Consider the following 27,890-nt stretch of genomic DNA (forward strand, 5'->3'; position numbering starts at 1 on the left):
TTTTATCATGCACTTTTCATGTGAAGTATGGGAGCAACAACACTTTTCAACTGACCTCGTGGCGCAACAGTAGCGCGTCTGACTCCAGATCAGAAGGTTGTGTGTTCAAATCACGTCGGGGTCAATCAGCTGTTTATGTCTTTTCATATCTTGATTGATGTTTGGGTTATTATTGAAAACAGTAACTGCGTAGTCCAACTGACAAAAGTTAACTCGATTTTGTTGCTACCAGGCTGCAGTGTTTAAGATACTGCATTTTTTAGTTCTACAGATTGTAATCGTTTCAAGAGGACTTTGATAAGAATTGTTATTGGGAATTGAGTTCCAAACATTAGTAAATGTAATTAATGCCATAAGCACCTATTAATTTATTTTTACCATTGCCATCTTTGAATTTGTAAGAAAAGAGGGTTTATTACCAGATTCTTAATTTTTGACTGGAAATCACTGAATCTGATTGTGAAGATGTTAATTCAACTGTAGTGCTTCTGAATCCATATCAGAAAGTTGTGTATTCAAATCATGTCATGGTCAAGCAGCTCTTTCATATTTTTATAGCTTGATCGATGTTTGGGTTAAGATTGAAAACAGAAACTGGGTAATCCAACTGAAAATAGATTAACACTACGTTGTTGACACAGGTCAGAACAGTTTTTAAAAAAGTGTTTTTTTAATTCTATAGATTAAAATCTTATCAACAATACTTTGATGAGAAATATTATTGGGAATTGAGTTAAAAACATTAATAAATGTAATAAATGCCAGGAACACCTATCGCTTTGTTCATACCATTGTCATCTTTGAATTTGTAAGAAAATCAGGCTTATTACTAGAATCTAAACTTTAAACTGGAAATCCCTGAATCGGAACGTGAAGATCCTAATTCATCCTTGTTATTACTTTTCTAAACTGTGATTTAAAGTAGCAAATTTCAAGATGGTGTCTGTATATTTCCTCATGCACTTTACAAGTGAATTATGGGAGCAAGCAAGTTTTACAGCTGTCCTCATACACTGACGGTAGTGCGCCTTACTCCTGGTCAGAATGATGCATGTTTAAATTATGTCATGTTCAAGTATCTCTTTCATCTTTTTAAAAGTTGATCGATGTTTGGGTTAAGATTGAAAACAGAAACTGCGTATTCTAACTGACAATAGATTATCATGATCTTGTTGCCACCTGTCAGGAAAGTGTTTGAAAAATTGCTTTTTTAATTCTACTGAATAAAATCTTTTCAACAATCCTTTGATGAGATATATCATTGGGAACTGAGTTCAAAACAGAAAATTTGTGGCAAGTGAGAAACACCTAATAATTTGTTCATACCATTGTCATCTTTGAATTTGGGTTATTATTGAAAACAGCAACTGCGTAGTCCAACTTGACAAAAGTTAACTCGACTTTGTTGCTACCAGGCTGCAGTGTTTAAGAAACTGCATTTTTTAGTTCTACAGATTATAATCGTTTCAAGAGGACTTTGATAAGAATTGTTATTGGGAATTGAGTTCCAAACATTAATAAATGTAATTAATGCCATAAGCACCTATTAATTTATTTTTACCATTGCCGTCTATGAATTTGTAAGAAAAGAGGGTTTATTACCAGATTCTTAATTTTTGACTGGAAATCACTGAATCTGATTGTGAAGATCTTAATTCAACTGTAGTGCTTCTGAATCCATATCAGAAAGTTGTGTATTCAAATCACGTCATGGTCAAGCAGCTCTTTCATATTTTTATAGCTTGATCGATGTTTGGGTAAAGATTGAAAACAGAAACTGGGTAATCCAACTGAAAACAGATTAACACAACGTTGTTGACACAGGTCAGAACAGTTTTTAAAAAAGTGTTTTTTTAATTCTATAGATTAAAATCTTATCAACAATACTTTGATGAGAAATATTATTGGGAATTGAGTTAAAAACATTAATAAATGTAATAAATGCCAGGAACACCTATCGCTTTGTTCATACCATTGTCATCTTTGAATTTGTAAGAAAATCAGGCTTATTACTAGAATCTAAACTTTAAACTGGAAATCCCTGAATCGGAACGTGAAGATCCTAATTCATCCTTGTTACTACTTTTCTAAACTGTGATTTAAAGTAGCAAATTTCAAGATGGTGTCTGTATATTTCCTCATGCACTTTACAAGTGAATTATGGGAGCAAGCAAGTTTTACAGCTGTCCTCATACACTGACGGTAGTGCGCCTTACTCCTGGTCAGAATGATGCATGTTTAAATTATGTCACGTTCAAGTATATCTTTCATCTTTTTAAAAGTTGATCGATGTTTGGGTTAAGATTGAAAACAGAAACTGCGTATTCTAACTGACAATAGATTATCATGATCTTGTTGCCACCTGTCAGGAAAGTGTTTGAAAAATTGCTTTTTTAATTCTACTGAATAAAATCTTTTCAACAATCTTTGATGAGATATATCATTGGGAACTGAGTTCAAAACAGAAAATTTGTGGCAAGTCAGAAACACCTATTAATTTGTTCATACCATTGTCATCTTTGAATTTGTAAGAAAAAAGGGTTTATTACTATATTCTAAATTTTTAATTGGAAATCCCTGAATCTGAAAGTGAAGACCTTAATTCATCCTTGTTTATATCTTTTCCAAAGTGTGATTATAAGTAGCAAATTTCAAGATGGTGTCCATATATTTTATCATGCACTTTTCATGTGAAGTATGGGAGCAACAACACTTTTCAAATGACCTCGTGGCGCAACGGTAGCGCGTCTGACTCCAGATCAGAAGGTTGCGTGTTCAAATCACGTCGTGGTCAATCAGCACTTTATGTCTTTTCATATCTTGATTGATGTTTGGGTTATTATTGAAAACAATAACTGCGTAGTCCAACTGACAAAAGTTAACTCGACTTTGTTGCTACCAGGCTGCAGTGTTTAAGAAACTGCATTTTTTAGTTCAACAGATTATAATCGTTTCAAGAGGACTTTGATAAGAATTGTTATTGGGAATTGAGTTCCAAACATTAGTAAATGTAATTAATGCCATAAGCACCTATTAATTTATTTTTACCATTGCCATCTTTGAATTTGTAAGAAAAGAGGGTTTATTACCAGATTCTTAATTTTTGACTGGAAATCACTGAATCTGATTGTGAAGATCTTAATTCAACTGTAGTGCTTCTGAATCCATATCAGAAAGTTGTGTATTCAAATCACGTCATGGTCAAGCAGCTCTTTCATATTTTTATAGCTTGATCGATGTTTGGGTTAAGATTGAAAACAGAAACTGGGTAATCCAACTGAAAACAGATTAACACAACGTTGTTGACACAGGTCAGAACAGTTTTTAAAAAAGTGTTTTTTTAATTCTATAGATTAAAATCTTATCAACAATACTTTGATGAGAAATATTATTGGGAATTGAGTTAAAAACATTAATAAATGTAATAAATGCCAGGAACACCTATCGCTTTGTTCATACCATTGTCATCTTTGAATTTGTAAGAAAATCAGGCTTATTACTAGAATCTAAACTTTAAACTGGAAATCCCTGAATCGGAACGTGAAGATCCTAATTCATCCTTGTTATTACTTTTCTAAACTGTGATTTAAAGTAGTAAATTTCAAGATGGTGTCTGTATATTTCCTCATGCACTTTACAAGTGAATTATGGGAGCAAGCAAGTTTTACTGCTGTCCTCATACACTGACGGTAGTGCGCCTTACTCCTGGTCAGAATGATGCATGTTTAAATTATGTCACATTCAAGTATCTCTTTCATCTTTTTAAAAGTTGATCGATGTTTGGGTTAAGATTGAAAACAGAAACTGCGTATTCTAACTGACAATAGATTATCATGATCTTGTTGCCACCTGTCAGGAAAGTGTTTGAAAAATTGCTTTTTTAATTCTACTGAATAAAATCTTTTCAACAATCCTTTGATGAGATATATCATTGGGAACTGAGTTCAAAACAGGAAATTTGTGGCAAGTCAGAAACACCTGTTAATTTGTTCATACCATTGCCATCTTTGAATTTGTAAGAAAAAAGGGTTTATTACTACAGTATATTCTAAATTTTTAATTGGAAATCCCTGAATCTGAAAGTGAAGACCTTAATTCATCCTTGTTTATATCTTTTCCAAACTGTGATTATAAGTAGCAAATTTCAAGATGGTGTCCATATATTTTATCATGCACTTTTCATGTGAAGTATGGGAGCAACGTCACTTTTCAACTGACCTCGTGGCGCAACGGTAGCGCATCTAACTCCAGATCAGAAGGTTGCGTGTTCAAATCACGTCGGGGTCAATCAGCTCTTTTTGTCTTTTCATATCTTAATTGATGCTTGGGTTATTATTGAAAACAGCAACTGCGTAGTCCAACTTGACAAAAGTTAACTCGACTTTGTTGCTACCAGGCTGCAGTGTTTAAGAAACTGCATTTTTTAGTTCTACAGATTATAATTGTTTCAAGAGGACTTTGATAAGAATTGTTATTGGGAATTGAGTTCCAAACATTAATAAATGTAATTAATGCCATAAGCACCTATTAATTTATTTTTACCATTGCCATCTTTGAATTTGTAAGAAAAGAGGGTTTATTACCAGATTCTTAATTTTTGACTGGAAATCACTGAATCTGATTGTGAAGATCTTAATTCAACTGTAGTGTTTCTGAATCCATATCAGAAAGTTGTGTATTCAAATCACGTCATGGTCAAGCAGCTCTTTCATATTTTTATAGCTTGATCGATGTTTGGGTTAAGATTGAAAACAGAAACTGGGTAATCCAACTGAAAATAGATTAACACAACGTTGTTGACACAGGTCAGAACAGTTTTTAAAAAAGTGTTTTTTTAATTCTATAGATTAAAATCTTATCAACAATACTTTGATGATAAATATTATTGGGAATTGAGTTAAAAACATTAATAAATGTAATAAATGCCAGGAACACCTTTCGCTTTGTTCATACCATTGTCATCTTTGAATTTGTAAGAAAATCAGGCTTATTACTAGAATCTAAACTTTAAACTGGAAATCCCTGAATCGGAACGTGAAGATCCTAATTCATCCTTGTTATTACTTTTCTAAACTGTGATTTAAAGTAGCAAATTTCAAGATGGTGTCTGTATATTTCCTCATGCACTTTACAAGTGAATTATGGGAGCAAGCAAGTTTTACTGCTGTCCTCATACACTGACGGTAGTGCGCCTTACTCCTGGTCAGAATGATGCATGTTTAAATTATGTCACGTTCAAGTATCTCTTTCATCTTTTTAAAAGTTGATCGATGTTTGGGTTAAGATTGAAAACAGAAACTGCGTATTCTAACTGACAATAGATTATCATGATCTTGTTGCCACCTGTCAGGAAAGTGTTTGAAAAATTGCTTTTTTAATTCTACTGAATAAAATCTTTTCAACAATCCTTTGATGAGATATATCATTGGGAACTGAGTTCAAAACAGGAAATTTGTGGCAAGTCAGAAACACCTATTAATTTGTTCATACCATTGTCATCTTTGAATTTGTAAGAAAAAAGGTTTTATTACTACTGTATATTCTAAATTTTTAATTGGAAATCCCTGAATCTGAAAGTGAAGACCTTAATTCATCCTTGTTTATATCTTTTCCAAACTGTGATTATAAGTAGCAAATTTCAAGATGGTGTCCATATATTTTATCATGCACTTTTCATGTGAAGTATGGGAGCAACAACACTTTTCAACTGACCTCGTGGCGCAACAGTAGCGCGTCTGACTCCAGATCAGAAGGTTGTGTGTTCAAATCACGTCGGGGTCAATCAGCTGTTTATGTCTTTTCATATCTTGATTGATGTTTGGGTTATTATTGAAAACAGTAACTGCGTAGTCCAACTGACAAAAGTTAACTCGATTTTGTTGCTACCAGGCTGCAGTGTTTAAGATACTGCATTTTTTAGTTCTACAGATTGTAATCGTTTCAAGAGGACTTTGATAAGAATTGTTATTGGGAATTGAGTTCCAAACATTAGTAAATGTAATTAATGCCATAAGCACCTATTAATTTATTTTTACCATTGCCATCTTTGAATTTGTAAGAAAAGAGGGTTTATTACCAGATTCTTAATTTTTGACTGGAAATCACTGAATCTGATTGTGAAGATGTTAATTCAACTGTAGTGCTTCTGAATCCATATCAGAAAGTTGTGTATTCAAATCATGTCATGGTCAAGCAGCTCTTTCATATTTTTATAGCTTGATCGATGTTTGGGTTAAGATTGAAAACAGAAACTGGGTAATCCAACTGAAAATAGATTAACACAACGTTGTTGACACAGGTCAGAACAGTTTTTAAAAAAGTGTTTTTTTAATTCTATAGATTAAAATCTTATCAACAATACTTTGATGAGAAATATTATTGGGAATTGAGTTAAAAACATTAATAAATGTAATAAATGCCAGGAACACCTATCGCTTTGTTCATACCATTGTCATCTTTGAATTTGTAAGAAAATCAGGCTTATTACTAGAATCTAAACTTTAAACTGGAAATCCCTGAATCGGAACGTGAAGATCCTAATTCATCCTTGTTATTACTTTTCTAAACTGTGATTTAAAGTAGCAAATTTCAAGATGGTGTCTGTATATTTCCTCATGCACTTTACAAGTGAATTATGGGAGCAAGCAAGTTTTACAGCTGTCCTCATACACTGACGGTAGTGCGCCTTACTCCTGGTCAGAATGATGCATGTTTAAATTATGTCATGTTCAAGTATCTCTTTCATCTTTTTAAAAGTTGATCGATGTTTGGGTTAAGATTGAAAACAGAAACTGCGTATTCTAACTGACAATAGATTATCATGATCTTGTTGCCACCTGTCAGGAAAGTGTTTGAAAAATTGCTTTTTTAATTCTACTGAATAAAATCTTTTCAACAATCCTTTGATGAGATATATCATTGGGAACTGAGTTCAAAACAGAAAATTTGTGGCAAGTGAGAAACACCTAATAATTTGTTCATACCATTGTCATCTTTGAATTTGGGTTATTATTGAAAACAGCAACTGCGTAGTCCAACTTGACAAAAGTTAACTCGACTTTGTTGCTACCAGGCTGCAGTGTTTAAGAAACTGCATTTTTTAGTTCTACAGATTATAATCGTTTCAAGAGGACTTTGATAAGAATTGTTATTGGGAATTGAGTTCCAAACATTAATAAATGTAATTAATGCCATAAGCACCTATTAATTTATTTTTACCATTGCCGTCTATGAATTTGTAAGAAAAGAGGGTTTATTACCAGATTCTTAATTTTTGACTGGAAATCACTGAATCTGATTGTGAAGATCTTAATTCAACTGTAGTGCTTCTGAATCCATATCAGAAAGTTGTGTATTCAAATCACGTCATGGTCAAGCAGCTCTTTCATATTTTTATAGCTTGATCGATGTTTGGGTAAAGATTGAAAACAGAAACTGGGTAATCCAACTGAAAACAGATTAACACAACGTTGTTGACACAGGTCAGAACAGTTTTTAAAAAAGTGTTTTTTTAATTCTATAGATTAAAATCTTATCAACAATACTTTGATGAGAAATATTATTGGGAATTGAGTTAAAAACATTAATAAATGTAATAAATGCCAGGAACACCTATCGCTTTGTTCATACCATTGTCATCTTTGAATTTGTAAGAAAATCAGGCTTATTACTAGAATCTAAACTTTAAACTGGAAATCCCTGAATCGGAACGTGAAGATCCTAATTCATCCTTGTTATTACTTTTCTAAACTGTGATTTAAAGTAGCAAATTTCAAGATGGTGTCTGTATATTTCCTCATGCACTTTACAAGTGAATTATGGGAGCAAGCAAGTTTTACAGCTGTCCTCATACACTGACGGTAGTGCGCCTTACTCCTGGTCAGAATGATGCATGTTTAAATTATGTCACGTTCAAGTATCTCTTTCATCTTTTTAAAAGTTGATCGATGTTTGGGTTAAGATTGAAAACAGAAACTGCGTATTCTAACTGACAATAGATTATCATGATCTTGTTGCCACCTGTCAGGAAAGTGTTTGAAAAATTGCTTTTTTAATTCTACTGAATAAAATCTTTTCAACAATCTTTGATGAGATATATCATTGGGAACTGAGTTCAAAACAGAAAATTTGTGGCAAGTCAGAAACACCTATTAATTTGTTCATACCATTGTCATCTTTGAATTTGTAAGAAAAAAGGGTTTATTACTATATTCTAAATTTTTAATTGGAAATCCCTGAATCTGAAAGTGAAGACCTTAATTCATCCTTGTTTATATCTTTTCCAAAGTGTGATTATAAGTAGCAAATTTCAAGATGGTGTCCATATATTTTATCATGCACTTTTCATGTGAAGTATGGGAGCAACAACACTTTTCAAATGACCTCGTGGCGCAACGGTAGCGCGTCTGACTCCAGATCAGAAGGTTGTGTGTTCAAATCACGTCGTGGTCAATCAGCACTTTATGTCTTTTCATATCTTGATTGATGTTTGGGTTATTATTGAAAACAATAACTGCGTAGTCCAACTGACAAAAGTTAACTCGACTTTGTTGCTACCAGGCTGCAGTGTTTAAGAAACTGCATTTTTTAGTTCAACAGATTATAATCGTTTCAAGAGGACTTTGATAAGAATTGTTATTGGGAATTGAGTTCCAAACATTAGTAAATGTAATTAATGCCATAAGCACCTATTAATTTATTTTTACCATTGCCATCTTTGAATTTGTAAGAAAAGAGGGTTTATTACCAGATTCTTAATTTTTGACTGGAAATCACTGAATCTGATTGTGAAGATCTTAATTCAACTGTAGTGCTTCTGAATCCATATCAGAAAGTTGTGTATTCAAATCACGTCATGGTCAAGCAGCTCTTTCATATTTTTATAGCTTGATCGATGTTTGGGTTAAGATTGAAAACAGAAACTGGGTAATCCAACTGAAAATAGATTAACACAACGTTGTTGACACAGGTCAGAACAGTTTTTAAAAAAGTGTTTTTTTAATTCTATAGATTAAAATCTTATCAACAATACTTTGATGAGAAATATTATTGGGAATTGAGTTAAAAACATTAATAAATGTAATAAATGCCAGGAACACCTATCGCTTTGTTCATACCATTGTCATCTTTGAATTTGTAAGAAAATCAGGCTTATTACTAGAATCTAAACTTTAAACTGGAAATCCCTGAATAGGAACGTGAAGATCCTAATTCATCCTTGTTATTACTTTTCTAAACTGTGATTTAAAGTAGCAAATTTCAAGATGGTGTCTGTATATTTCCTCATGCACTTTACAAGTGAATTATGGGAGCAAGCAAGTTTTACAGCTGTCCTCATACACTGACGGTAGTGCGCCTTACTCCTGGTCAGAATGATGCATGTTTAAATTATGTCACGTTCAAGTATCTCTTTCATCTTTTTAAAAGTTGATCGATGTTTGGGTTAAGATTGAAAACAGAAACTGCGTATTCTAACTGACAATAGATTATCATGATCTTGTTGCCACCTGTCAAGAAAGTGTTTGAAAAATTGCTTTTTTAATTCTACTGAATAAAATCTTTTCAACAATCTTTGATGAGATATATCATTGGGAACTGAGTTCAAAACAGAAAATTTGTGGCAAGTCAGAAACACCTATTAATTTGTTCATACCATTGTCATATTTGAATTTGTAAGAAAAAAGGGTTTATTACTATATTCTAAATTTTTAATTGGAAATCCCTGAATCTGAAAGTGAAGACCTTAATTCATCCTTGTTTATATCTTTTCCAAACTGTGATTATAAGTAGCAAATTTCAAGATGGTGTCCATATATTTTATCATGCACTTTTCATGTGAAGTATGGGAGCAACAACACTTTGCAAATGACCTCGTTGCGCAATGGTAGCGCGTCTGACTCCAGATCAGAAGGTTGCGTGTTCAAATCACGTTGAGGTCATTCAGCTCTTTATGTCTTTTCATATCTTGATTGATGTTTGGGTTATTATTGAAAACAGCAACTGCGTAGTCCAACTTGACAAAAGTTAACTCGACTTTGTTGCTACCAGGCTGCAGTGTTTAAGAAACTGCATTTTTTAGTTCTACAGATTATAATCGTTTCAAGAGGACTTTGATAAGAATTGTTATTGGGAATTGAGTTCCAAACATTAATAAATGTAATTAATGCCATAAGCACCTATTAATTTATTTTTACCATTGCCATCTTTGAATTTGTAAGAAAAGAGGGTTTATTACCAGATTCTTAATTTTTGACTGGAAATCACTGAATCTGATTGTGAAGATCTTAATTCAACTGTAGTGCTTCTGAATCCATATCAGAAAGTTGTGTATTCAAATCACGTCATGGTCAAGCAGCTCTTTCATATTTTTATAGCTTGATCGATGTTTGGGTTAAGATTGAAAACAGAAACTGGGTAATCCAACTGAAAATAGATTAACACAACTTTGTTGACACAGGTCAGAACAGTTTTTAAAAAAGTGTTTTTTTAATTCTATAGATTAAAATCTTATCAACAATACTTTGATGAGAAATATTATTGGGAATTGAGTTAAAAACATTAATAAATGTAATAAATGCCAGGAACACCTATCGCTTTGTTCATACCATTGTCATCTTTGAATTTGTAAGAAAATCAGGCTTATTACTAGAATCTAAACTTTAAACTGGAAATCCCTGAATCGGAACGTGAAGATCCTAATTCATCCTTGTTATTACTTTTCTAAACTGTGATTTAAAGTAGCAAATTTCAAGATGGTGTCTGTATATTTCCTCATGCACTTTACAAGTGAATTATGCGAGCAAGCAAGTTTTACTGCTGTCCTCATACACTGACGGTAGTGCGCCTTACTCCTGGTCAGAATGATGCATGTTTAAATTATGTCACGTTCAAGTATCTCTTTCATCTTTTTAAAAGTTGATCGATGTTTGGGTTAAGATTGAAAACAGAAACTGCGTATTCTAACTGACAATAGATTATCATGATCTTGTTGCCACCTGTCAGGAAAGTGTTTGAAAAATTGCTTTTTTAAATCTACTGAATAAAATCTTTTCAACAATCCTTTGATGAGATATATCATTGGGAACTGAGTTCAAAACAGGAAATTTGTGGCAAGTCAGAAACACCTATTAATTTGTTCATACCATTGTCATCTTTGAATTTGTAAGAAAAAAGGGTTTATTACTATATTCTAAATTTTTAATTGGAAATCCCTGAATCTGAAAGTGAAGACCTTAATTCATCCTTGTTTATATCTTTTCCAAACTGTGATTGTAAGTAGCAAATTTCAAGATGGTGTCCATATATTTTATCATGCACTTTTCATGTGAAGTATGGGAGCAACAACACTTTTCAACTGACCTCGTGGCGCAACGGTAGCGCGTCTGACTCCAGATCAGAAGGTTGCGTGTTCAAATCACGTCGGGGTCAATCAGCTCTTTATGTCTTTTCATATCTTAATTGATGCTTGGGTTATTATTGAAAACAGCAACTGCGTAGTCCAACTTGACAAAAGTTAACTCGACTTTGTTGCTACCAGGCTGCAGTGTTTAAGAAACTGCATTTTTTAGTTCTACAGATTATAATCGTTTCAAGAGGACTTTGATAAGAATTGTTATTGGGAATTGAGTTCCAAACATTAATAAATGTAATTAATGCCATAAGCACCTATCAATTTATTTTTACCATTGCCATCTTTGAATTTGTAAGAAAAGAGGGTTTATTACCAGATTCTTAATTTTTGACTGGAAATCACTGAATCTGATTGTGAAGATCTTAATTCAACTGTAGTGCTTCTGAATCCATATCAGAAAGTTGTGTATTCAAATCACGTCATGGTCAAGCAGCTCTTTCATATTTTTATAGCTTGATCGATGTTTGGGCTAAGATTGAAAACAGAAACTGGGTAATCCAACTGAAAACAGATTAACACAACGTTGTTGACACAGGTCAGAACAGTTTTTAAAAAAGTGTTTTTTTAATTCTATAGATTAAAATCTTATCAACAATACTTTGATGAGAAATATTATTGGGAATTGAGTTAAAAACATTAATAAATGTAATAAATGCCAGGAACACCTATCGCTTTGTTCATACCATTGTCATCTTTGAATTTGTAAGAAAATCAGGCTTATTACTAGAATCTAAACTTTAAACTGGAAATCCCTGAATCGGAACGTGAAGATCCTAATTCATCCTTTTTACTTTTCTAAACTGTGATTTAAAGTAGCACATTTCAAGATGGTGTCTGTATATTTCCTCATGCACTTTACAAGTGAATTATGGGAGCAAGCAAGTTTTACTGCTGTCCTCATACACTGACGGTAGTGCGCCTTACTCCTGGTCAGAATGATGCATGTTTAAATTATGTCACGTTCAAGTATGTCTTTCATCTTTTTAAAAGTTGATCGATGTTTGGGTTAAGATTGAAAACAGAAACTGCGTATTCTAACTGACAATAGATTATCATGATCTTGTTGCCACCTGTCAGGAAAGTGTTTGAAAAATTGCTTTTTTAATTCTACTGAATAAAATCTTTTCAACAATCCTTTGATGAGATATATCATTGGGAACTGAGTTCAAAACAGGAAATTTGTGGCAAGTCAGAAACACCTATTAATTTGTTCATACCATTGTCATCTTTGAATTTGTAAGAAAAAAGGGTTTATTACTACAGTATATTCTAAATTTTTAATTGGAAATCCCTGAATCTGAAAGTGAAGACCTTAATTCATCCTTGTTTATATCTTTTCCAAACTGTGATTATAAGTAGCAAATTTCAAGATGGTGTCCATATATTTTATCATGCACTTTTCATGTGAAGTATGGGAGCAACAACACTATTCAACTGACCTCGTGGCGCAACGGTGGCGCTTCTGACTCCAGATCAGAAGCTTGCGTGTTCAAATCACGTCGGGGTCAATCAGCTCTTTATGTCTTTTCATATCTTAATTGATGCTTTTGTTATTATTGAAAACAGCAACTGCGTAGTCCAACTTGACAAAAGCTAACTCGACTTTGTTGCTACCAGGCTGCAGTGTTTAAGAAACTGCATTTTTTAGTTCTACAGATTATAATCGTTTCAAGAGGACTTTGATAAGAATTGTTATTGGGAATTGAGTTCCCAACATTAATAAATGTAATTAATGCCATAAGCACCTATTAATTTATTTTTACCATTGCCATCTTTGAATTTGTAAGAAAAGAGGGTTTATTACCAGATTCTTAATTTTTGACTGGAAATCACTGAATCTGATTGTGAAGATCTTAATTCAACTGTAGTGCTTCTGAATCCATATCAGAAAGTTGTGTATTCAAATCACGTCATGGTCAAGCAGCTCTTTCATATTTTTATAGCTTGATCGATGTTTGGGTTAAGATTGAAAACAGAAACTGGGTAATCCAACTGAAAACAGATTAACACAACGTTGTTGACACAGGTCAGAACAGTTTTTAAAAAAGTGTTTTTTTAATTCTATAGATTAAAATCTTATCAACAATACTTTGATGAGAAATATTATTGGGAATTGAGTTAAAAACATTAATAAATGTAATAAATGCCAGGAACACCTATCGCTTTGTTCATACCATTGTCATCTTTGAATTTGTAAGAAAATCAGGCTTATTACTAGAATCTAAACTTTAAACTGGAAATCCCTGAATCGGAACGTGAAGATCCTAATTCATCCTTTTTACTTTTCTAAACTGTGATTTAAAGTAGCACATTTCAAGATGGTGTCTGTATATTTCCTCATGCACTTTACAAGTGAATTATGGGAGCAAGCAAGTTTTACTGCTGTCCTCATACACTGACGGTAGTGCGCCTTACTCCTGGTCAGAATGATGCATGTTTAAATTATGTCACGTTCAAGTATCTCTTTCATCTTTTTAAAAGTTGATCGATGTTTGGGTTAAGATTGAAAACAGAAACTGCGTATTCTAACTGACAATAGATTATCATGATCTTGTTGCCACCTGTCAGGAAAGTGTTTGAAAAATTGCTTTTTTAATTCTACTGAATAAAATCTTTTCAACAATCCTTTGATGAGATATATCATTGGGAACTGAGTTCAAAACAGGAAATTTGTGGCAAGTCAGAAACACCTATTAATTTGTTCATACCATTGTCATCTTTGAATTTGTAAGAAAAAAGGGTTTATTACTACAGTATATTCTAAATTTTTAATTGGAAATCCCTGAATCTGAAAGTGAAGACCTTAATTCATCATTGTTTATATCTTTTCCAAACTGTGATTATAAGTAGCAAATTTCAAGATGGTGTCCATATATTTTATCATGCACTTTTCATGTGAAGTATGGGAGCAACAACACTTTTCAACTGACCTCGTGGCGCAACGGTAGCGCATCTGACTCCAGATCAGAAGGTTGCGTGTTCAAATCACGTCGGGGTCAATCAGCTCTTTATGTCTTTTCATATCTTAATTGATGCTTTTGTTATTATTGAAAACAGCAACTGCGTAGTCCAACTTGACAAAAGTTAACTCGACTTTGTTGCTACCAGGCTGCAGTGTTTAAGAAACTGCATTTTTTAGTTCTACAGATTATAATCGTTTCAAGAGGACTTTGATAAGAATTGTTATTGGGAATTGAGTTCCCAACATTAATAAATGTAATTAATGCCATAAGCACCTATTAATTTATTTTTACCATTGCCATCTTTGAATTTGTAAGAAAAGAGGGTTTATTACCAGATTCTTAATTTTTGACTGGAAATGACTGAATCTGATTGTGAAGATCTTAATTCAAATGTAGTGCTTCTGAATCCATATCAGAAAGTTGTGTATTCAAATCACATCATGGTCAAGCAGCTCTTTCATATTTTTATAGCTTTATCGATGTTTGGGTTAAGATTGAAAACAGAAACTGGGTAATCCAACTGAAAATAGATTAACACAACGTTGTTGACACAGGTCAGAACAGTTTTTAAAAAAGTGTTTTTTTAATTCTATAGATTAAAATCTTATCAACAATACTTTGATGAGAAATATTATTGGGAATTGAGTTAAAAACATTAATAAATGTAATAAATGCCAGGAACACCTATCGCTTTGTTCATACCATTGTCATCTTTGAATTTGTAAGAAAATCAGGCTTATTACTAGAATCTAAACTTTAAACTGGAAATCCCTGAATCGGAACGTGAAGATCCTAATTCATCCTTGTTATTACTTTTCTAAACTGTGATTTAAAGTAGCAAATTTCAAGATGGTGTCTGTATATTTCCTCATGCACTTTACAAGTGAATTATGGGAGCAAGCAAGTTTTACTGCTGTCCTCATACACTGACGGTAGTGCGCCTTACTCCTGGTCAGAATGATGCATGTTTAAATTATGTCACGTTCAAGTATCTCTTTCATCTTTTTAAAAGTTGATCGATGTTTGGGTTAAGATTGAAAACAGAAACTGCGTATTCTAACTGACAATAGATTGTCATGATCTTGTTGCCACCTGTCAGGAAAGTGTTTGAAAAATTGCTTTTTTAATTCTACTGAATAAAATCTTTTCAACAATCCTTTGATGAGATATATCATTGGGAACTGAGTTCAAAACAGGAAATTTGTGGCAAGTCAGAAACACCTATTAATTTGTTCATACCATTGTCATCTTTGAATTTGTAAGAAAAAAGGGTTTATTACTACTGTATATTCTAAATTTTTAATTGGAAATCCCTGAATCTGAAAGTGAAGACATTAATTCATCCTTGTTTATATCTTTTCCAAACTGTGATTATAAGTAGCAAATTTCAAGATGGTGTCCATATATTTTATCATGCACTTTTCATGTGAAGTATGGGAGCAACAACACTTTTCAACTGACCTCGTGGCGCAACGGTAGCGCGTCTGACTCCAGATCAGAAGGTTGCGTGTTCAAATCACGTCGGGGTCAATCAGCTCTTTATGTCTTTTCATATCTTAATTGATGCTTGGGTTATTATTGAAAACAGCAACTGCGTAATCCAACTTGACAAAAGTTAACTCGACTTTGTTGCTACCAGGCTGCAGTGTTTAAGAAACTGCATTTTTTAGTTCTACAGATTATAATTGTTTCAAGAGGACTTTGATAAGAATTGTTATTGGGAATTGAGTTCCAAACATTAATAAATGTAATTAATGCCATAAGCACCTATTAATTTATTTTTACCATTGCCATCTTTGAATTTGTAAGAAAAGAGGGTTTATTACCAGATTCTTAATTTTTGACTGGAAATCACTGAATCTGATTGTGAAGATCTTAATTCAACTGTAGTGTTTCTGAATCCATATCAGAAAGTTGTGCATTCAAATCACGTCATGGTCAAGCAGCTCTTTCATATTTTTATAGCTTGATCGATGTTTGGGTTAAGATTGAAAACAGAAACTGGGTAATCCAACTGAAAATAGATTAACACAACGTTGTTGACACAGGTCAGAACAGTTTTTAAAAAAGTGTTTTTTTAATTCTATAGATTAAAATCTTATCAACAATACTTTGATGAGAAATATTATTGGGAATTGAGTTAAAAACATTAATAAATGTAATAAATGCCAGGAACACCTATCGCTTTGTTCATACCATTGTCATCTTTGAATTTGTAAGAAAATCAGGCTTATTACTAGAATCTAAACTTTAAACTGGAAATCCCTGAATCGGAACGTGAAGATCCTAATTCATCCTTGTTATTACTTTTCTAAACTGTGATTTAAAGTAGCAAATTTCAAGATGGTGTCTGTATATTTCCTCATGCACTTTACAAGTGAATTATGGGAGCAAGCAAGTTTTACTGTTGTCCTCATACACTGACGGTAGTGCGCCTTACTCCTGGTCAGAATGATGCATGTTTAAATTATGTCACGTTCAAGTATCTCTTTCATCTTTTTAAAAGTTGATCGATGTTTGGTTTAAGATTGAAAACAGAAACTGCGTATTCTAACTGACAATAGATTATCATGATCTTGTTGCCACCTGTCAGGAAAGTGTTTGAAAAATTGCTTTTTTAATTCTACTGAATAAAATCTTTTCAACAATCCTTTGATGAGATATATCATTGGGAACTGAGTTCAAAACAGGAAATTTGTGGCAAGTCAGAAACACCTATTAATTTGTTCATACCATTGTCATCTTTGAATTTGTAAGAAAAAAGGTTTTATTACTACTGTATATTCTAAATTTTTAATTGGAAATCCCTGAATCTGAAAGTGAAGACCTTAATTCATCCTTGTTTATATCTTTTCCAAACTGTGATTATAAGTAGCAAATTTCAAGATGGTGTCCATATATTTTATCATGCACTTTTCATGTGAAGTATGGGAGCAACAACACTTTTCAACTGACCTCGTGGCGCAACGGTAGCGCGTCTGACTCCAGATCAGAAGGTTGCGTGTTCAAATCACGTCGGGGTCAATCAGCTCTTTATGTCTTTTCATATCTTAATTGATGCTTGGGTTATTATTGAAAACAGCAACTGCGTAGTCCAACTTGACAAAAGTTAACTCGACTTTGTTGCTACCAGGCTGCAGTGTTTAAGAAACTGCATTTTTTAGTTCTACAGATTATAATTGTTTCAAGAGGACTTTGATAAGAATTGTTATTGGGAATTGAGTTCCAAACATTAATAAATGTAATTAATGCCATAAGCACCTATTAATTTATTTTTACCATTGCCATCTTTGAATTTGTAAGAAAAGAGGGTTTATTACCAGATTCTTAATTTTTGACTGGAAATCACTGAATCTGATTGTGAAGATCTTAATTCAACTGTAGTGTTTCTGAATCCATATCAGAAAGTTGTGTATTCAAATCACGTCATGGTCAAGCAGCTCTTTCATATTTTTATAGCTTGATCGATGTTTGGGTTAAGATTGAAAACAGAAACTGGGTAATCCAACTGAAAATAGATTAACACAACGTTGTTGACACAGGTCAGAACAGTTTTTAAAAAAGTGTTTTTTTAATTCTATAGATTAAAATCTTATCAACAATACTTTGATGAGAAATATTATTGGGAATTGAGTTAAAAACATTAATAAATGTAATAAATGCCAGGAACACCTATCGCTTTGTTCATACCATTGTCATCTTTGAATTTGTAAGAAAATCAGGCTTATTACTAGAATCTAAACTTTAAACTGGAAATCCCTGAATCGGAACGTGAAGATCCTAATTCATCCTTGTTATTACTTTTCTAAACTGTGATTTAAAGTAGCAAATTTCAAGATGGTGTCTGTATATTTCCTCATGCACTTTACAAGTGAATTATGGGAGCAAGCAAGTTTTACTGTTGTCCTCATACACTGACGGTAGTGCGCCTTACTCCTGGTCAGAATGATGCATGTTTAAATTATGTCACGTTCAAGTATCTCTTTCATCTTTTTAAAAGTTGATCGATGTTTGGGTTAAGATTGAAAACAGAAACTGCGTATTCTAACTGACAATAGATTATCATGATCTTGTTGCCACCTGTCAGGAAAGTGTTTGAAAAATTGCTTTTTTAATTCTACTGAATAAAATCTTTTCAACAATCCTTTGATGAGATATATCATTGGGAACTGAGTTCAAAACAGGAAATTTGTGGCAAGTCAGAAACACCTATTAATTTGTTCATACCATTGTCATCTTTGAATTTGGGTTATTTTTGAAAACAGCAACTGCGTAGTCCAACTTGACAAAAGTTAACTCGACTTTGTTGCTACCAGGCTGCAGTGTTTAAGATACTGCATTTTTTAGTTCTACAGATTATAATCGTTTCAAGAGGACTTTGATAAGAATTGTTATTGGGAATTGAGTTCCAAACATTAATAAATGTAATTAATGCCATAAGCACCTATTAATTTATTTTTACCATTGCCGTCTATGAATTTGTAAGAAAAGAGGGTTTATTACCAGATTCTTAATTTTTGACTGGAAATCACTGAATCTGATTGTGAAGATCTTAATTCAACTGTAGTGCTTCTGAATCCATATCAGAAAGTTGTGTATTCAAATCACGTCATGGTCAAGCAGCTCTTTCATATTTTTATAGCTTGATCGATGTTTGGGTAAAGATTGAAAACAGAAACTGGGTAATCCAACTGAAAACAGATTAACACAACGTTGTTGACACAGGTCAGAACAGTTTTTAAAAAAGTGTTTTTTTAATTCTATAGATTAAAATCTTATCAACAATACTTTGATGAGAAATATTATTGGGAATTGAGTTAAAAACATTAATAAATGTAATAAATGCCAGGAACACCTATCGCTTTGTTCATACCATTGTCATCTTTGAATTTGTAAGAAAATCAGGCTTATTACTAGAATCTAAACTTTAAACTGGAAATCCCTGAATCGGAACGTGAAGATCCTAATTCATCCTTGTTATTACTTTTCTAAACTGTGATTTAAAGTAGCAAATTTCAAGATGGTGTCTGTATATTTCCTCATGCACTTTACAAGTGAATTATGGGAGCAAGCAAGTTTTACAGCTGTCCTCATACACTGACGGTAGTGCGCCTTACTCCTGGTCAGAATGATGCATGTTTAAATTATGTCACGTTCAAGTATCTCTTTCATCTTTTTAAAAGTTGATCGATGTTTGGGTTAAGATTGAAAACAGAAACTGCGTATTCTAACTGACAATAGATTATCATGATCTTGTTGCCACCTGTCAGGAAAGTGTTTGAAAAATTGCTTTTTTAATTCTACTGAATAAAATCTTTTCAACAATCTTTGATGAGATATATCATTGGGAACTGAGTTCAAAACAGAAAATTTGTGGCAAGTCAGAAACACCTATTAATTTGTTCATACCATTGTCATCTTTGAATTTGTAAGAAAAAAGGGTTTATTACTATATTCTAAATTTTTAATTGGAAATCCCTGAATCTGAAAGTGAAGACCTTAATTCATCCTTGTTTATATCTTTTCCAAAGTGTGATTATAAGTAGCAAATTTCAAGATGGTGTCCATATATTTTATCATGCACTTTTCATGTGAAGTATGGGAGCAACAACACTTTTCAAATGACCTCGTGGCGCAACGGTAGCGCGTCTGACTCCAGATCAGAAGGTTGCGTGTTCAAATCACGTCGTGGTCAATCAGCACTTTATGTCTTTTCATATCTTGATTGATGTTTGGGTTATTATTGAAAACAATAACTGCGTAGTCCAACTGACAAAAGTTAACTCGACTTTGTTGCTACCAGGCTGCAGTGTTTAAGAAACTGCATTTTTTAGTTCAACAGATTATAATCGTTTCAAGAGGACTTTGATAAGAATTGTTATTGGGAATTGAGTTCCAAACATTAGTAAATGTAATTAATGCCATAAGCACCTATTAATTTATTTTTACCATTGCCATCTTTGAATTTGTAAGAAAAGAGGGTTTATTACCAGATTCTTAATTTTTGACTGGAAATCACTGAATCTGATTGTGAAGATCTTAATTCAACTGTAGTGCTTCTGAATCCATATCAGAAAGTTGTGTATTCAAATCACGTCATGGTCAAGCAGCTCTTTCATATTTTTATAGCTTGATCGATGTTTGGGTTAAGATTGAAAACAGAAACTGGGTAATCCAACTGAAAATAGATTAACACAACGTTGTTGACACAGGTCAGAACAGTTTTTAAAAAAGTGTTTTTTTAATTCTATAGATTAAAATCTTATCAACAATACTTTGATGAGAAATATTATTGGGAATTGAGTTAAAAACATTAATAAATGTAATAAATGCCAGGAACACCTATCGCTTTGTTCATACCATTGTCATCTTTGAATTTGTAAGAAAATCAGGCTTATTACTAGAATCTAAACGTTAAACTGGAAATCCCTGAATAGGAACGTGAAGATCCTAATTCATCCTTGTTATTACTTTTCTAAACTGTGATTTAAAGTAGCAAATTTCAAGACGGTGTCTGTATATTTCCTCATGCACTTTACAAGTGAATTATGGGAGAAAGCAAGTTTTACAGCTGTCCTCATACACTGACGGTAGTGCGCCTTACTCCTGGTCAGAATGATGCATGTTTAAATTATGTCACGTTCAAGTATCTCTTTCATCTTTTTAAAAGTTGATCGATGTTTGGGTTAAGATTGAAAACAGAAACTGCGTATTCTAACTGACAATAGATTATCATGATCTTGTTGCCACCTGTCAGGAAAGTGTTTGAAAAATTGCTTTTTTAATTCTACTGAATAAAATCTTTTCAACAATCTTTGATGAGATATATCATTGGGAACTGAGTTCAAAACAGAAAATTTGTGGCAAGTCAGAAACACCTATTAATTTGTTCATACCATTGTCATATTTGAATTTGTAAGAAAAAAGGGTTTATTACTATATTCTAAATTTTTAATTGGAAATCCCTGAATCTGAAAGTGAAGACCTTAATTCATCCTTGTTTATATCTTTTCCAAACTGTGATTATAAGTAGCAAATTTCAAGATGGTGTCCATATATTTTATCATGCACTTTTCATGTGAAGTATGGGAGCAGCAACACTTTGCAAATGACATCGTTGCGTAATGGTAGCGCGTCTGACTCCAGATCAGAAGGTTGCGTGTTCAAATCACTTCGAGGTCAATCAGCTCTTTATGTCTTTTCATATCTTGATTGATGTTTGGGTTATTATTGAAAACAGCAACTGCGTAGTTCAACTTGACAAAAGTTAACTCGACTTTGTTGCTACCAGGCTGCAGTGTTTAAGAAACTGCATTTTTTAGTTCTACAGATTATAATCGTTTCAAGAGGACTTTAATAAGAATTATTATTGGGAATTGAGTTCCAAACATTAATAAATGTAATTAATGCCATAAGCACCTATTAATTTATTTTTACCATTGCCATCTATGAATTTGTAAGAAAAGAGGGTTTATTACCAGATTCTTAATTTTTGACTGGAAATCACTGAATCTGATTGTGAAGATCTTAATTCAACTGTAGTGCTTCTGAATCCATATCAGAAAGTTGTGTATTCAAATCACGTCATGGTCAAGCAGCTCTTTCATATTTTTATAGCTTGATCGATGTTTGGGTTAAGATTGAAAACAGAAACTGGGTAATCCAACTGAAAACAGATTAACACAACGTTGTTGACACAGGTCAGAACAGTTTTTAAAAAAGTGTTTTTTTAATTCTATAGATTAAAATCTTATCAACAATACTTTGATGAGAAATATTATTGGGAATTGAGTTAAAAACATTAATAAATGTAATAAATGCCAGGAACACCTATCACTTTGTTCATACCATTGTCATCTTTGAATTTGTAAGAAAATCAGGCTTATTACTAGAATCTAAACTTTAAACTGGAAATCCCTGAATCGGAACGTGAAGATCCTAATTCATCCTTGTTATTACTTTTCTAAACTGTGATTTAAAGTAGCAAATTTCAAGATGGTGTCTGTATATTTCCTCATGCACTTTACAAGTGAATTATGGGAGCAAGCAAGTTTTACTGCTGTCCTCATACACTGACGGTAGTGCGCCTTACTCCTGGTCAGAATGATGCATGTTTAAATTATGTCACGTTCAAGTATCTCTTTCATCTTTTTAAAAGTTGATCGATGTTTGGGTTAAGATTGAAAACAGAAACTGCGTATTCTAACTGACAATAGATTATCATGATCTTGTTGCCACCTGTCAGGAAAGTGTTTGAAAAATTGCTTTTTTAATTCTACTGAATAAAATCTTTTCAACAATCCTTTGATGAGATATATCATTGGGAACTGAGTTCAAAACAGGAAATTTGTGGCAAGTCAGAAACACCTATTAATTTGTTCATACCATTGTCATCTTTGAATTTGTAAGAAAAAAGGGTTTATTTCTATATTCTAAATTTTTAATTGGAAATCCCTGAATCTGAAAGTGAAGACCTTAATTCATCCTTGTTTATATCTTTTCCAAACTGTGATTGTAAGTAGCAAATTTCAAGATGGTGTCCATATATTTTATCATGCACTTTTCATGTGAAGTATGGGAGCAACAACACTTTTCAACTGACCTCGTGGCGCAACGGTAGCGCGTCTGACTCCAGATCAGAAGGTTGTGTGTTCAAATCACTTCGAGGTCAATCAGCTCTTTATGTCTTTTCATATCTTGATTGATGTTTGGGTTATTATTGAAAACAGCAACTGCGTAGTCCAACTTGACAAAAGTTAACTCGACTTTGTTGCTACCAGGCTGCAGTGTTTAAGAAACTGCATTTTTTAGTTCTACAGATTATAATCGTTTCAAGAGGACTTTAATAAGAATTGTTATTGGGAATTGAGTTCCAAACATTAATAAATGTAATTAATGCCATAAGCACCTATTAATTTATTTTTACCATTGCCATCTATGAATTTGTAAGAAAAGAGGGTTTATTACCAGATTCTTAATTTTTGACTGGAAATCACTGAATCTGATTGTGAAGATCTTAATTCAACTGTAGTGCTTCTGAATCCATATCAGAAAGTTGTGTATTCAAATCACGTCATGGTCAAGCAGCTCTTTCATATTTTTATAGCTTGATCGATGTTTGGGTTAAGATTGAAAACAGAAACTGGGTAATCCAACTGAAAACAGATTAACACAACGTTGTTGACACAGGTCAGAACAGTTTTTAAAAAAGTGTTTTTTTAATTCTATAGATTAAAATCTTATCAACAATACTTTGATGAGAAATATTATTGGGAATTGAGTTAAAAACATTAATAAATGTAATAAATGCCAGGAACACCTATCGCTTTGTTCATACCATTGTCATCTTTGAATTTGTAAGAAAATCAGGCTTATTACTAGAATCTAAACTTTAAACTGGAAATCCCTGAATCAGAACGTGAAGATCCTAATTCATCCTTGTTATTACTTTTCTAAACTGTGATTTAAAGTAGCAAATTTCAAGATGGTGTCTGTATATTTCCTCATGCACTTTACAAGTGAATTATGGGAGCAAGCAAGTTTTACTGCTGTCCTCATACACTGACGGTAGTGCGCCTTACTCCTGGTCAGAATGATGCATGTTTAAATTATGTCACGTTCAAGTATCTCTTTCATCTTTTTAAAAGTTGATCGATGTTTGGGTTAAGATTGAAAACAGAAACTGCGTATTCTAACTGACAATAGATTATCATGATCTTGTTGCCACCTGTCAGGAAAGTGTTTGAAAAATTGCTTTTTTAATTCTACTGAATAAAATCTTTTCAACAATTCTTTGATGAGATATATCATTGGGAACTGAGTTCAAAACAGGAAATTTGTGGCAAGTCAGAAACACCTATTAATTTGTTCATACCATTGTCATCTTTGAATTTGTAAGAAAAAAGGGTTTATTACTATATTCTAAATTTTTAATTGGAAATCCCTGAATCTGAAAGTGAAGACCTTAATTCATCCTTGTTTATATCTTTTCCAAACTGTGATTATAAGTAGCAAATTTCAAGATGGTGTCCATATATTTTATCATGCACTTTTCATGTGAAGTATGGGAGCAACAACACTTTTCAACTGACCTCGTGGTGCAATGGTAGCGCGTCTGACTCCAGATCAGAAGGTTGCGTGTTCAAATCACGTCGGGGTCACTCAGCTCTTTATGTCTTTTCATATCTTAATTGATGCTTGGGTTATTATTGAAAACAGCAACTGCGTAGTCCAACTTGACAAAAGTTAACTCGACTTTGTTGCTACCAGGCTGCAGTGTTTAAGAAACTGCATTTTTTAGTTCTACAGATTATAATCGTTTCAAGAGGACTTTGATAAGAATTGTTATTGGGAATTGAGTTCCAAACATTAATAAATGTAATTAATGCCATAAGCACCTATTAATTTATTTTTACCATTGCCATCTTTGAATTTGTAAGAAAAGAGGGTTTATTACCAGATTCTTAATTTTTGACTGGAAATCACTGAATCTGATTGTGAAGATCTTAATTCAACTGTAGTGCTTCTGAATCCATATCAGAAAGTTGTGTATTCAAATCACGTCATGGTCAAGCAGCTCTTTCATATTTTTATAGCTTGATCGATGTTTGGGTTAAGATTGAAAACAGAAACTGGGTAATCCAACTGAAAATAGATTAACACAACGTTGTTGACACAGGTCAGAACAGTTTTTAAAAAAGTGTTTTTTTAATTCTATAGATTAAAATCTTATCAACAATACTTTGATGAGAAATATTATTGGGAATTGAGTTAAAAACATTAATAAATGTAATAAATGCCAGGAACACCTATCGCTTTGTTCATACCATTGTCATCTTTGAATTTGTAAGAAAATCAGGCTTATTACTAGAATCTAAACTTTAAACTGGAAATCCCTGAATCGGAACGTGAAGATCCTAATTCATCCTTGTTATTACTTTTCTAAACTGTGATTTAAAGTAGCAAATTTCAAGATGGTGTCTGTATATTTCCTCATGCACTTTACAAGTGAATTATGGGAGCAAGCAAGTTTTACTGCTGTCCTCATACACTGACGGTAGTGCGCCTTACTCCTGGTCAGAATGATGCATGTTTAAATTATGTCACGTTCAAGTATCTCTTTCATCTTTTTAAAAGTTGATCGATGTTTGGGTTAAGATTGAAAACAGAAACTGCGTATTCTAACTGACAATAGATTATCATGATCTTGTTGCCACCTGTCAGGAAAGTGTTTGAAAAATTGCTTTTTTAATTCTACTGAATAAAATCTTTTCAACAATCCTTTGATGAGATATATCATTGGGAACTGAGTTCAAAACAGGAAATTTGTGGCAAGTCAGAAACACCTATTAATTTGTTCATACCATTGTCATCTTTGAATTTGTAAGAAAAAAGGGTTTATTACTATATTCTAAATTTTTAATTGGAAATCCCTGAATCTGAAAGTGAAGACCTTAATTCATCCTTGTTTATATCTTTTCCAAACTGTGATTGTAAGTAGCAAATTTCAAGATGGTGTCCATATATTTTATCATGCACTTTTCATGTGAAGTATGGGAGCAACAACACTTTTCAACTGACCTCGTGGCGCAACGGTAGCGCGTCTGACTCCAGATCAGAAGGTTGTGTGTTCAAATCACTTCGAGGTCAATCAGCTCTTTATGTCTTTTCATATCTTGATTGATGTTTGGGTTATTATTGAAAACAGCAACTGCGTAGTCCAACTTGACAAAAGTTAACTCGACTTTGTTGCTACCAGGCTGCAGTGTTTAAGAAACTGCATTTTTTAGTTCTACAGATTATAATCGTTTCAAGAGGACTTTAATAAGAATTGTTATTGGGAATTGAGTTCCAAACATTAATAAATGTAATTAATGCCATAAGCACCTATTAATTTATTTTTACCATTGCCATCTATGAATTTGTAAGAAAAGAGGGTTTATTACCAGATTCTTAATTTTTGACTGGAAATCACTGAATCTGATTGTGAAGATCTTAATTCAACTGTAGTGCTTCTGAATCCATATCAGAAAGTTGTGTATTGAAATCACGTCATGGTCAAGCAGCTCTTTCATATTTTTATAGCTTGATCGATGTTTGGGTTAAGATTGAAAACAGAAACTGGGTAATCCAACTGAAAACAGATTAACACAACGTTGTTGACACAGGTCAGAACAGTTTTTAAAAAAGTGTTTTTTAATTCTATAGATTAAAATCTTATCAACAATACTTTGATGAGAAATATTATTGGGAATTGAGTTAAAAACATTAATAAATGTAATAAATGCCAGGAACACCTATCGCTTTGTTCATACCATTGTCATCTTTGAATTTGTAAGAAAATCAGGCTTATTACTAGAATCTAAACTTTAAACTGGAAATCCCTGAATCGGAACGTGAAGATCCTAATTCATCCTTGTTATTACTTTTCTAAACTGTGATTTAAAGTAGCAAATTTCAAGATGGTGTCTGTATATTTCCTCATGCACTTTACAAGTGAATTATGGGAGCAAGCAAGTTTTACTGCTGTCCTCATACACTGACGGTAGTGCGCCTTACTCCTGGTCAGAATGATGCATGTTTAAATTATGTCACGTTCAAGTATCTCTTTCATCTTTTTAAAAGTTGATCGATGTTTGGGTTAAGATTGAAAACAGAAACTGCGTATTCTAACTGACAATAGATTATCATGATCTTGTTGCCACCTGTCAGGAAAGTGTTTGAAAAATTGCTTTTTTAATTCTACTGAATAAAATCTTTTCAACAATCCTTTGATGAGATATATCATTGGGAACTGAGTTCAAAACAGGAAATTTGTGGCAAGTCAGAAACACCTATTAATTTGTTCATACCATTGTCATCTTTGAATTTGTAAGAAAAAAGGGTTTATTTCTATATTCTAAATTTTTAATTGGAAATCCCTGAATCTGAAAGTGAAGACCTTAATTCATCCTTGTTTATATCTTTTCCAAACTGTGATTGTAAGTAGCAAATTTCAAGATGGTGTCCATATATTTTATCATGCACTTTTCATGTGAAGTATGGGAGCAACAACACTTTTCAACTGACCTCGTGGCGCAACGGTAGCGCGTCTGACTCCAGATCAGAAGGTTGTGTGTTCAAATCACTTCGAGGTCAATCAGCTCTTTATGTCTTTTCATATCTTGATTGATGTTTGGGTTATTATTGAAAACAGCAACTGCGTAGTCCAACTTGACAAAAGTTAACTCGACTTTGTTGCTACCAGGCTGCAGTGTTTAAGAAACTGCATTTTTTAGTTCTACAGATTATAATCGTTTCAAGAGGACTTTAATAAGAATTGTTATTGGGAATTGAGTTCCAAACATTAATAAATGTAATTAATGCCATAAGCACCTATTAATTTATTTTTACCATTGCCATCTATGAATTTGTAAGAAAAGAGGGTTTATTACCAGATTCTTAATTTTTGACTGGAAATCACTGAATCTGATTGTGAAGATCTTAATTCAACTGTAGTGCTTCTGAATCCATATCAG

General features: G+C 32.8%; 16 non-coding genes across 16 annotated transcripts; all 16 read left to right on the forward strand.

Annotated features, from left to right (window-relative positions):
• The first annotated feature begins 52 nt into the window (after window positions 1-52).
• TRNAW-CCA (transfer RNA tryptophan (anticodon CCA)) lies at window positions 53-124 on the forward strand. The gene has a single exon. It is a non-coding gene; the product is annotated as a tRNA-Trp (tRNA).
• A 2,598-nt stretch (window positions 125-2,722) lies between these two features.
• Window positions 2,723-2,794, forward strand: TRNAW-CCA (transfer RNA tryptophan (anticodon CCA)). Its single transcript has one exon. It is a non-coding gene; the product is annotated as a tRNA-Trp (tRNA).
• Window positions 2,795-4,215: 1,421 nt separating this feature from the next.
• TRNAW-CCA (transfer RNA tryptophan (anticodon CCA)) lies at window positions 4,216-4,287 on the forward strand. The gene has a single exon. It is a non-coding gene; the product is annotated as a tRNA-Trp (tRNA).
• Window positions 4,288-5,709: 1,422 nt separating this feature from the next.
• TRNAW-CCA (transfer RNA tryptophan (anticodon CCA)) lies at window positions 5,710-5,781 on the forward strand. The gene has a single exon. It is a non-coding gene; the product is annotated as a tRNA-Trp (tRNA).
• Window positions 5,782-8,379: 2,598 nt separating this feature from the next.
• On the forward strand, window positions 8,380-8,451 carry TRNAW-CCA (transfer RNA tryptophan (anticodon CCA)). The gene has a single exon. It is a non-coding gene; the product is annotated as a tRNA-Trp (tRNA).
• A 1,415-nt stretch (window positions 8,452-9,866) lies between these two features.
• TRNAW-CCA (transfer RNA tryptophan (anticodon CCA)) lies at window positions 9,867-9,938 on the forward strand. The gene has a single exon. It is a non-coding gene; the product is annotated as a tRNA-Trp (tRNA).
• Window positions 9,939-11,355: 1,417 nt separating this feature from the next.
• TRNAW-CCA (transfer RNA tryptophan (anticodon CCA)) lies at window positions 11,356-11,427 on the forward strand. Its single transcript has one exon. It is a non-coding gene; the product is annotated as a tRNA-Trp (tRNA).
• Window positions 11,428-12,846: 1,419 nt separating this feature from the next.
• On the forward strand, window positions 12,847-12,918 carry TRNAW-CCA (transfer RNA tryptophan (anticodon CCA)). The gene has a single exon. It is a non-coding gene; the product is annotated as a tRNA-Trp (tRNA).
• A 1,419-nt stretch (window positions 12,919-14,337) lies between these two features.
• TRNAW-CCA (transfer RNA tryptophan (anticodon CCA)) lies at window positions 14,338-14,409 on the forward strand. The gene has a single exon. It is a non-coding gene; the product is annotated as a tRNA-Trp (tRNA).
• A 1,422-nt stretch (window positions 14,410-15,831) lies between these two features.
• Window positions 15,832-15,903, forward strand: TRNAW-CCA (transfer RNA tryptophan (anticodon CCA)). Its single transcript has one exon. It is a non-coding gene; the product is annotated as a tRNA-Trp (tRNA).
• Window positions 15,904-17,325: 1,422 nt separating this feature from the next.
• On the forward strand, window positions 17,326-17,397 carry TRNAW-CCA (transfer RNA tryptophan (anticodon CCA)). The gene has a single exon. It is a non-coding gene; the product is annotated as a tRNA-Trp (tRNA).
• A 2,599-nt stretch (window positions 17,398-19,996) lies between these two features.
• TRNAW-CCA (transfer RNA tryptophan (anticodon CCA)) lies at window positions 19,997-20,068 on the forward strand. Its single transcript has one exon. It is a non-coding gene; the product is annotated as a tRNA-Trp (tRNA).
• A 2,904-nt stretch (window positions 20,069-22,972) lies between these two features.
• TRNAW-CCA (transfer RNA tryptophan (anticodon CCA)) lies at window positions 22,973-23,044 on the forward strand. Its single transcript has one exon. It is a non-coding gene; the product is annotated as a tRNA-Trp (tRNA).
• Window positions 23,045-24,461: 1,417 nt separating this feature from the next.
• On the forward strand, window positions 24,462-24,533 carry TRNAW-CCA (transfer RNA tryptophan (anticodon CCA)). The gene has a single exon. It is a non-coding gene; the product is annotated as a tRNA-Trp (tRNA).
• Window positions 24,534-25,950: 1,417 nt separating this feature from the next.
• TRNAW-CCA (transfer RNA tryptophan (anticodon CCA)) lies at window positions 25,951-26,022 on the forward strand. The gene has a single exon. It is a non-coding gene; the product is annotated as a tRNA-Trp (tRNA).
• A 1,416-nt stretch (window positions 26,023-27,438) lies between these two features.
• TRNAW-CCA (transfer RNA tryptophan (anticodon CCA)) lies at window positions 27,439-27,510 on the forward strand. Its single transcript has one exon. It is a non-coding gene; the product is annotated as a tRNA-Trp (tRNA).
• The last annotated feature ends 380 nt before the right edge of the window (window positions 27,511-27,890 follow it).

The sequence above is a fragment of the Dendrobates tinctorius genome, unplaced genomic scaffold (assembly GCF_039654945.1).
Source record: "Dendrobates tinctorius isolate UK_male_01 unplaced genomic scaffold, ASM3965494v1 ptg000178l, whole genome shotgun sequence".
Lineage (NCBI taxonomy): Eukaryota > Metazoa > Chordata > Amphibia > Anura > Dendrobatidae > Dendrobates > Dendrobates tinctorius.